General features: G+C 38.4%; 1 protein-coding gene across 2 annotated transcripts in view; it reads right to left on the bottom strand.

The window, feature by feature from the left end:
- Positions 1 to 10,210, bottom strand: part of B3GALT1 (beta-1,3-galactosyltransferase 1) — a 747,684-nt gene that overhangs the window by 118,400 nt on the left and 619,074 nt on the right. The window contains exon 7 of one of the 2 annotated variants that reach the window (XM_069079721.1): positions 3,539 to 3,624. The exons of the other annotated variant lie outside the window; for it this stretch is intronic. The gene's annotated coding sequence lies outside the window, so the exon portion shown is untranslated. The remainder of the gene's footprint in view (positions 1 to 3,538; positions 3,625 to 10,210) is intronic. 2 annotated transcript variants of the gene reach the window in all.

The raw sequence follows: 10,210 nt of genomic DNA, 5'->3' as shown, positions 1-10,210 counted from the left end.
CCTTCCTTCCTTCCTTTCTTTCTTTCTTTCTTTCTTTCTTTCTTTCTTTCTTTCTTTCTTTCTTTCTTTCTTTCTTTCTTTCTTTCTTTCTTTCTTTCTTTCTTTCTCTCTTTCTCTCTCTCTCTCTTTCTCTCTCTTTCCATCTTAACTATCAATGCAGTTTCTACAAGAAAGAATTCAATTGTAGTGATTCATATTGATCTTTTCAGCTGGCAGATATCGATGTATTGGCCAGACCCTAATTGTGACCAGTGATTTCCTAACTTTTGCTATTGACATGGTAAGGCCGTCATAAGGAACGTTTGGTAGTGCTTGGCCCTAAGGTAGAATGGAACTGAGAAAGTCTTTTCAAATTGAGAAGAGATAGATCTGCTAATGCTTAGCTACAGTTCTTAAAGAAATGAAAAAACAGCATGTCCTTGATGTTTCATTTAGAAATATTCATTGTTTTAAAATGCTGCACTATGCCTGCCTTGGTAGACCAAAGAATTAACAGCATGGTGTGATTGCATTTATTTGTGTCTGTCATGGCCTTTCACTTAACTTGCTAAACTGCTATCTAGGCAGAGAGAAGGTCACAAGGGAAGTGAAGTTTCCATGGCAATAACCTGGAAGTAACATCATAAAATCCATCCTGAATGAGCATGGAAGGGATGTAGCCAACTCTGGAAGGGAGCATATGAACTTCATTCTTTCAAGGTGAACTATGTGACAGGCCTGATCTCAGCAGTCCATAGCACCAACGGCTCCAAAGTCTGCCCAGATGTACAGAGTAAGCAGTGGGCCCGTCATTTGCTCCTGCGTTGATTTAATACCCCAGTAATTCAGAAGAGCTGACTAGGGAGAATTATTGGAAATGAGCAATGGAAATAGCTGTCATTGTAACACCTATGAATCAACAGTTCTTGCTGATTTGAACAGTTTGGAAAGTTTACTGCCCTGAAACCAGCTGGAGAAACTGGAGAAGCAAATGGCGATATGTGCTCTCTGCAGTGGCGAGCAGTGCTTTCAAGATACCTTTACGGGAGTGCTTTTGGGTCTGACTGACTTGGTTACTTGAAGGAGGGCAGATCATCAGAATGCAGAAGGAAGAAAGAAAGGAAGGAGAAGGAACCTATTTCCGTATTCTGATGATCTACCCTCCTTCAATTAGCACAAAACAAATCCTTTTTAAGCATTTCCCAAGTGCCCGGCCCTTTACTAAGTGCCAGTGGTACAAACAGAAGCAAAAAGAAATATAGTACCTGCTCTCAAAGAGCTTACATTCAGATGGGAGGAGACAGCACACAAAGGGCATCTGGAGAAGGGGGAGTGACCTGGGGTACAGTTTTGCTGTAACTATTACTCCCCAAATGGAAAACACTTCCTGTCAGAGGAGTACAGTACTATGATTTGGATGGACTTATATCATCAAGGAAGAATTCTAGGAACAAATGATATTGTTAGTGGGTAAGTGAAGCATGATGTTTCAGACACAATGTGCCAATTAGCACCATGATTTATTTTGGCAATAGGAAACAAAATACCTCTATTTACATGATATAGACTAGTGTGTCATGGGCTCCATCACTGTAAATCATGCCAATAATTTGTTCCTAGGCATTTAAATGACATTCTGAACTGTATTACTTGGTACAGTAAACACCAATTTGTAGAATGAAGCTCTGTCCAATTTCTAGAAAACTGTAGCTGGGAATTTTCTAAAGTGCAGCTTCTGTAAGCACTCATGGTGAAATAAGTGGATCAGTCTAGCAAGGGTTAACCTGTGAACAAGGTCCAAATTGAGAAGTCACATCCTGACATCTGAGACATAAATGCACTTCTTCTCATCTCTTGTGGCTATCTCCAACATTACCCAGTCACCACCTCTCTCTCCAACACTACCCAGGCCCAGCCTGTGAGCATGAACTGTGGTGAAGTTCTTCCTTCTTCAAAGTGTTTAGTAATCACACTTTTGATTTTAGCATTATCTCAGTTACTCTGGTAACTTGATACTCAGTCTTACCTGTTCTGTGTGACCTTGGGCAAGTCATTGTAACTTTGTGACTCAATTTCCTTATATTGAAAATGAGGGAGTTGGCTTCTAAGGTCCCTTTTGCCTCTAAATATATTTGTAATTGGGCTCTACTATTCTTGACCTTAAATAGCTCTCTGAGAACTTGACTAAGCAGCTCAGAACCCCTGAGTTTAAGACACTGATAAGTTTAGTATGTATATGTTATATCATACCACTCCCAAGTCTGGTATTCATAGAATCTCATACCTTATATAGACTTTCAGAGCTATAAAGGCTTTAGAAACGTTCTAGGCTAGTGCCTTCATTTTATATAAGGCAACTGAAGCCTAGGGAGGTGATTTTTTACCCTAAGTTCTGATCATTTTAGGATATACCTTATAATCACATCAGATATAGAAACTGGACTCATTAGCTATGGGATTTAATTGTGAAGACCCTGGTAGACATTCCAGATTAGCAGTGTAACCTTATTATTTCAAGTAAGGCTTCATCTCAGGCTACTTTGTTTTGAAAGACATTCCTATTGTCTGCTCCAAGGCCACCATCTGTGAGCTTTATCATGTTTTTAATGGAAGCATGTATTGAGTCAAGGATTGATGCATGAAGAGATTTTCAATTTTAATTTGTGTTTCCAAAGTCATTCCTACTCTTTTGAATTTGTGAATTCTTGCATGGTAATGAGAAATTTTATTACTTTGCTGCTTTGCAAAACAATAACAAACCTGTGTATAAATACTCTTGCATTTATAATGTGCAAATGGGGTTTGGTACAGGCGAACATCATTCTTTAGAGGCCACCTCTACACTGTCAGCTACAAGGAACACAGTATGCATGTTTTGAATATTCAGCTTAATACACTTGGTACATTTTCTGTAGGCATGCTAACAATGAAGGCTAGGTCCACAGAGTCTGAAAAGATCAGAAACAGTGTGTTGTGGTGGACAGAGCTGGAAACAGGTGGGAGGGTGGAAAGGTTACTGTCTCTGGAGTCAGAGAACCTGGGTTCAAATTCTGCTTCTGATAGTCTCAGTGTCTTGCGCAAGGCACTGAACCTCCCTGGGCAAGTGAAAGTTAATGATCATAAGGTAACTCTCAGGGAAAGTTAATGATCATTGGATTCTTCGTTGAGTTCTATTTTGCTTTGACTGTAGTACTTGGCATTTGAAATCCAGATTAGTAGGAAGGTGCCTTATTTTTCTTATCTCTATTCCTGCTCTCCCAGAGTCACCAAGGAGCCAAAAGGACAATGCTATCCACTGCTTTATTTGAGATGAACAGTAGCTCTTCTCCTCCTTAAAATATCCCTTCTGTGGTGAGAAAATAACAATGAAATCCTATTTCATAGCCAACTTTGCATCAAGCAAATGTGCCAACAAGGGAATGACTTAACCTTTGCCCATGAGAGTCCAGAAAAAGAATTCCCACTCTGTGTGGAAGAAGCACAGGGTAGCTCAGAGTCAGGAGTTAGGGGGAGATGGGAAAGGGACCTTGGGAAGATGACAGCTAGAAGGAACACTCACCAAATTGGTTGTGGTTAGCAGCCTGGTAAACAGAAAGAATATCCTCTGATGGGTCACAGACATTTGCCACATCTCTAGGTGGAGTCCTATTGAATAAAATGATCACAAATTTCATGGATAAATATACGTGATTACTCAATCAACCAGTATTCAGTAAGCATCTACTTCATGGTGCTCACAGGCCGGGTAGGCGCGGCGGCGGACGCGGGCCGGGAAGGGGCCTGATCAACTCCGAGGGCAAGTCTTCCCACCAACCACAAGGTCCACTCCAGGCCTATCAACAAAGGGCTGGGACTAGAAAGAGCAAGGTAAGAAGCAAAGACAGGGGCCCCTATACTGGACAGCAAACACTCCTGGGGCTACCACATCATAGCACAGAAATCTTTTTTAAAAAAAGCCCCTTTCAGGACCTCCAAAGACGAGGATGACAGAGTGAACCCCACTTGCTCCAAACCCCCCCTCTGACCCTGAAAATATAGTAACTAATGTCCAGGGCAAAACCCTCTACAGTAAAGGCTTGGGATCCTAGAGGAAGGGCGTGGTTAGGACCCTGCCTCAAAATGGGTAGAAAGCAGACTACAAAGACAAAGACTCTAGAGTCCTACTATCCTCAGAGGGAGGAACCAACCTCAGAGGGAGACAATGTGGACTCCACACCCACAGCTGAAACTTCAACAGGGAATGGATCCCAAGCACAGAAGGCTCTCCTAGATGAGACCAAAAGGAACTTTGAAAGCAAAATGAAAGAGATAGAAGAGAAAATGAATAATTCTCTCAAAACAAAAATAGCAGAATTCGAAAAGCATTATAATGAGGAAAACATCTCTCTAAAAAGAAAAGTGTATGATATGGAAAAGGAGCTCCAAAAATTAACCAAGGAAAATGATTTGCTAAAAACCAGAATTAAACAAATGGAAACAAATAACAAGAAGTAGCCAAGCAAAACAACAAAAATGAAAAATTAGAAAAAGAGGTAAAATACCTCAAAGAAAAAATAACTGACCTGGAAAACAGATCCAGGAGAGATAATCTGAGAATCATAGGCCTACCAGAAAATTATGATGAAAAAATGAGCCTGGACAACATTCTCCAAGAGCTCGTTAAGGAAAACTGCCCTGAGATACTTGAACCTGAGGGGAAAATAGAAATCGACAGAATCCACCGGACACCTGTTGTAAGAGACCCCAAACTGAAAAATCCTCGAAATGTTGTGGCCAAACTCCAGAACTACCAGATAAAAGAGAAAATACTTCAAGCGGCCAGAAACAAACAGTTCAGATATCGAGGGTCCACAGTGAGGATTGCACAGGATTTGTCAGCCTCCACACTGAAAGATCGGAGGCAGTGGAATACAATTTTCAGGAAGGCAAAACAGCTTGGATCACAACCAAGGATCACATACCCAGCGAGACTGAGCATATTCTTCCAGGCAAAGAGATGGTCATTCAATGATATAACAGAGTTCCAGACCTTCTTGATAAAAAAGCCAGAACTCAATGGAAAATTCAACCTCCAATTATGAGAAGCAACAGTGACTTAGAAAGGTAAACAAGGAGAACACACATCATTTTAGAGGGAAAGAGGGGAGGGAGAGGAGCTTCACATGAGACCTGTTCCTGTCATTCTTGATGTGAAGAAAAAATAGCATACCTCATTAAGTATAACAATATCCTATAGGTAGTAGGAGGGGGAAAGGGTTACAAAAGGGGGGTGGGAGTGGTTTGTAGAGAGGGAAGTAGTAAGGGGAAAAGGGGAGGAAAAGGGAGGGGGGCCTAAAAGGGAACACTGAAGGAGGCGGTGGTCAAAAGGAAAACTATTAAGGGGGGGAAGGGAGAAGGGAGGAAAAATATGAACATTAACAGGGGCAGGAATAGGATAAGGGGAAAGAAACAGATAACAATCATAACTGTAAATGTGAATGGAATGAACTCTCCTATAAAATGGAGATGGATAGCAGAATGGATTAGAAATCATAATCCTACAATATGCTGTTTACAAGAAACACATCTGAAACAGAGGGATACACACAAGGTAAAGGTAAAAGGTTGGAGTAAAATATATCATGCCTCAGCTAAAGTAAAAAAAGCAGGGGTAGCAATCCTTATCTCAGATAAAGCAAATGCAAAAATTGACCTAATTAAAAGAGATAAGGAAGGAAACTATATCCTGTTAAAAGGCACCATCGAGAATGAAGCAATATTACTACTTAACATATATGCACCAAGTGGTGTAGCTTCCAAATTCCTAGAGGTGAAGGTAAAGGAATTAGAGGAAGAAATAAATAGCAAAACTATACTAGTGGGAGACCTTAATCTCCCCCTATCTGAACTTGATAAATCCAACCTCAAAATAAACAAGAAAGAAGTTAAGGAGGTGAACAGGATTTTAGAGAGGATAGGTATGATAGATCTCTGGAGAAAACTGAATGGGGATATAAAGGAACATACTTTCTTCTCAGTGGTTCATGGCACATACTCAACAATTGACCATGTTCTAGGGCATAAAAACCTTACAATTCTATGCAGTAAGGCAGAAATATTAAATGCATTGTTCTCAGATCACGATGCAATAAAAATTATATGCAATAAAGGGCCAGGGAAAGACAGACTAAAAACTAACTGGAAATTAAACAATTTAATCCTAAAGAATGAGTGGGTCAAACAAGAAATTATAGAAACAATCAGTAATTTCATTCAAGAGAATGATAATAATGAGACAACATACCAAAATCTGTGGGATGCATTAAAGGCAGTTCTTAGGGGAAGTTTTATATCCCTGAGTGCATACGTGATTAAATTAGAGAAAAGGGAGCTCAACGAATTGGGCATGCAATTAAAAAACCTATAAAAAGAACAAATTCAAAATCCCCAATTAAATACTAAACTAGAAATATTGAAGACTAAAGGAGAGATTAATAAAATCGAAATTAAGAAAACTATTGAACTAATAAATAAAACCAAAGCTGGTTTTATGAAAAAACCAACAAAATTGATAGACCCTTAGTCAATATGATAAAAAAAAGAAAGAAGAAAACCAAATTATGATTATCAAAAATGAAAAGGGTGAATCTACCTCCAATGAAGAGGAAATCAAAACAATAATTAGGAATTATTTTTCCCAATTGTATGCACATAAATTTGACAATCTTAGGGAAATGGATGAGTATTTAGAAACATACAAGTTGCCCAGATTAACTGAAGAGGAAGTAAATTACTTAAATAATCCCATCTCAGAAAAAGAAATTGAACAAGTCATCAGTCACCTCCCTAGGAAAAAATCTCCAGGGCCAGATGGATTCACTAGTGAATTCTATCAAACATTTAAAGAACAATTGATTCCAATACTCTACAAATTATTTGGGAAAATTAGTGAAGAAGGAGTCCTACCAAATTCTTTTTATGACACAAATATGGTACTGATACCTATATCAGGAAGAGATAAAACAGAGAAAGAAAATTATAGACCAATCTCCCTCATGAATATAGATGCAAAAATTCTAAATAAAATACTAGCCAAAAGAGTACAGCAACTTATCTCAAGAGTAATACACTTTGATCAAGTAGGATTTATTCCAGGAATGCAAGGATGGTTTAATATTAGGAAAACCATCAGTATAATTGATCATATCAACAATAAAACTAGCAGAAACCACATGATCATCTCAACAGATGCAGAAAAGGCTTTTGACAAAATACAACATCCATTCCTATTAAAAACATTAGAAAGTATAGGAATAAATGGAGCCTTCCTTAAAATAATAGGTAGCATCTATTTAAAGCCATCAGCAAGTATTATATGTAATGGGGAGAAGCTGGAAGCATTTCCCATAAGATCAGGGGTGAAACAAGGGTGTCCACTATCACCCCTCTTATTCAATCTGGTACTAGAAATGTTAGCAGTAGCAATTAGAGAAGAAAAAGAAATCAAAGGAATCAAGTTAGGCAAAGAAGAGACCAAGCTATCACTCTTCGCATATGATATGATGATATACTTAGAGAATCCTAGAGAATCAAGTAAAAAACTGCTTGAGACAATAAATAAATTTGGCAAAGTTGCAGGATATAGAATAAACCCACATAAATCCTCAGCATTCCTATATATTTCCAATGAAATTCAACAGCAAGAAGTAGAAAGAGAAATCCCATTTAAAGTTACTGTAGACATTATAAAATATTTGGGAATCTACCTGCCAAAACAAACCCAGGACCTGTATGATCATAACTACAAAACACTTTTCACACAAATAAAGTCAGATCTAACTAATTGGAAAAATATCAATTGCTCATGGCTGGGACGAGCTAATATAATAAAAATGACAATTTTACCTAAATTAAATTATATATTTAGTGCCATACCAATTAATTTACCAAAAAACTACTTTATAGAGTTAGAAAAAATAGTAACAAAATTCATCTGGAAGAATAAATGGTCCAGAATATCAAGGGAATTATTGAAAAAAAATGCTAGGGAAGGTGGACTAGCTTTACCAGATTTCAATCTGTACTATAAAGCAGCAGTCATCAAAACTACCTGGTACTGGCTTAGAAATAGAGAAGTGGATCAATGGAATAGATTAGGCACACGAGATTCAGAAGTCAACGACTACAGTAATGTATTGTTTGATAAACCCCCAGACCCTAGTTTTTGGGATAAGAACTCACTGTTTGACAAAAACTGCTGGGAAAACTGGAATATAGTATGGCAGAAACTGGACATAGACCATTATCTAACGCCATATACCAAAATCAAGTCTAAATGGGTTCATGATCTAGGTATAAAGGTTGATACTGTAAGCAGTCTGCTAAAACAAGGAATAGTTTACCTATCATACTTGTGGAGAGGGAATGACTTTATGACGAAACAGGAATTAGAGAACATTATAAAATGTAAAATGGATAATTTTGACTACATGAAATTGAAAAGTTTCTGTACAAATAAAGCCAATGTAACCAAGATTAAGAGGGAGGTGGGAAATTGGGAAAGAATCTTTACAACCTATGTCTCTGACAAAGGACTCATCTCTAAAATATACAGAGAATTGAGTCAAATGTATAAGAATACAAGTCATTCCCCAATTGATAAATGGTCAAAGGATATGAACAGGCAGTTTTCGGAGAAAGAAATTAAAGCTATCTATAAGCACATGAAGAAATGCTCTAATTCACTATTGATTAGAGAAATGCAAATCAAAACAACTCTGAGGTACCACATCTCACCAGTCAGATTGGCTAAGATGACAAAACAGGAAAATGACAAATGCTGGAGAGGATGTGGGCAAACTGGAACACTAATGCATTGTTGGTGGAGTTGTGAACTGATCCAGCCTTTCTGGAGAGCAATCTGGAATTATGCCCAAAGGGCTATAAATACTTTCATACCCTTTGATCCAGCAATACCACTCCTAGGGTTATACCCCAAAGAGATCATAGAAATGGGAGAAAGACCCATATGTACAAAAATGTTTATAGCAGCTCTTTTTGTTGTGGCAAAGAATTGGAAATTAAGGGGGTGCCCATCAATTGGGGAATGGCTGAACAAGTTGTGGTATATGCATGTTATGGAATACTATTGCACCATAAGAAACGGGGAGCAGGCGGTCTTCATATTTACCTGGAGAGGCTTAAAAGAACTGATGCTGAGTGAGAAGAGTAGAACCAGGAGGAATTTGTACACAATTACAGACACAACGTATGTGTGATGACCAACTTTGATAGACTGGACTCTTCTCAACAATACAGGGATATAAGTCAATCCCAAAAGACGCATGATGGAGAGAAAAACGTGCATCCAGAGAAAGAACTAGAAAGAACTAAATTTATATCCAGGCGGAAGCAAAATACCTGATCTTTTTCGTTCTCTTATTTGATTTTATGTCCTCTTTACCATTTTTCATTCCAGCTGGTACAATCCATCCTTATAACCTGACCATTGTATAATGTGAAAGTTTACATTTAAGATGTATTTACAGATCCTATACTTGATAATAAGCCACCATGGAGGGGAGGGGAGTGGAGGGAGGGGGACAAAATGTGAAATTCAAGGAATTGTGGAATTGAATCCTGTAAACTAAAAGGAAACAAACAAATTAATAAATTAAAGTTTAAAAAATAAGCATCTACTTCATGCTAAAGGCACCTAGGTGGATGGAGTGGCATCTCTGAAGTAAGGAAGATTCCTCTTCCTGAGTTTAAATCTGTCCTCAGACACTTACTAGCTGTGTGACCCTGGGCAAGTCACCTAACCCTGTTTGCCTCAGTTTAATTATCCATAAAATGAACTGGACTCAGGAATAGCAGACCACTCCAGTTATAGTTAGCAAGAAGACCCCAAAAGGGGACATGAAGACATGACTGAAATGACTGCATAACAACAAACAAATGACTGACTCCAGGCAGGTGGGTGGTGCAGTGGATAAAATGCCCACCGTGAAGTCAGGAAGTCACCAAGTATCAGCCTCCATGTGGATGTGTCCAAGTCTGGAGGGACGTTACGAATATGAGAAGTCTGGAGGGCAGGCTTGGGTTCATTGAGTTAAGTTGACTAGAAGCAAGGGGAAATTTCTCATCAGAGAAAATGACTGTTGACAGGAGGAGTGATGAAAATCCCAACCTGTTTTTCCAGAAGATATCTATCTATCTATCTATCTATCTATCTATCTATCTATCTATCTAT

The sequence above is a fragment of the Petaurus breviceps genome, unplaced genomic scaffold (assembly GCF_028583685.1).
Source record: "Petaurus breviceps papuanus isolate PSGF00001 unplaced genomic scaffold, PetGlider_PUasm1.0 91133, whole genome shotgun sequence".
NCBI classification, from domain to species: domain Eukaryota; kingdom Metazoa; phylum Chordata; class Mammalia; order Diprotodontia; family Petauridae; genus Petaurus; species Petaurus breviceps.
Note: the sequence above shows the minus strand (reverse complement) of the source record. Positions and strands in the feature narration are given on the sequence as shown.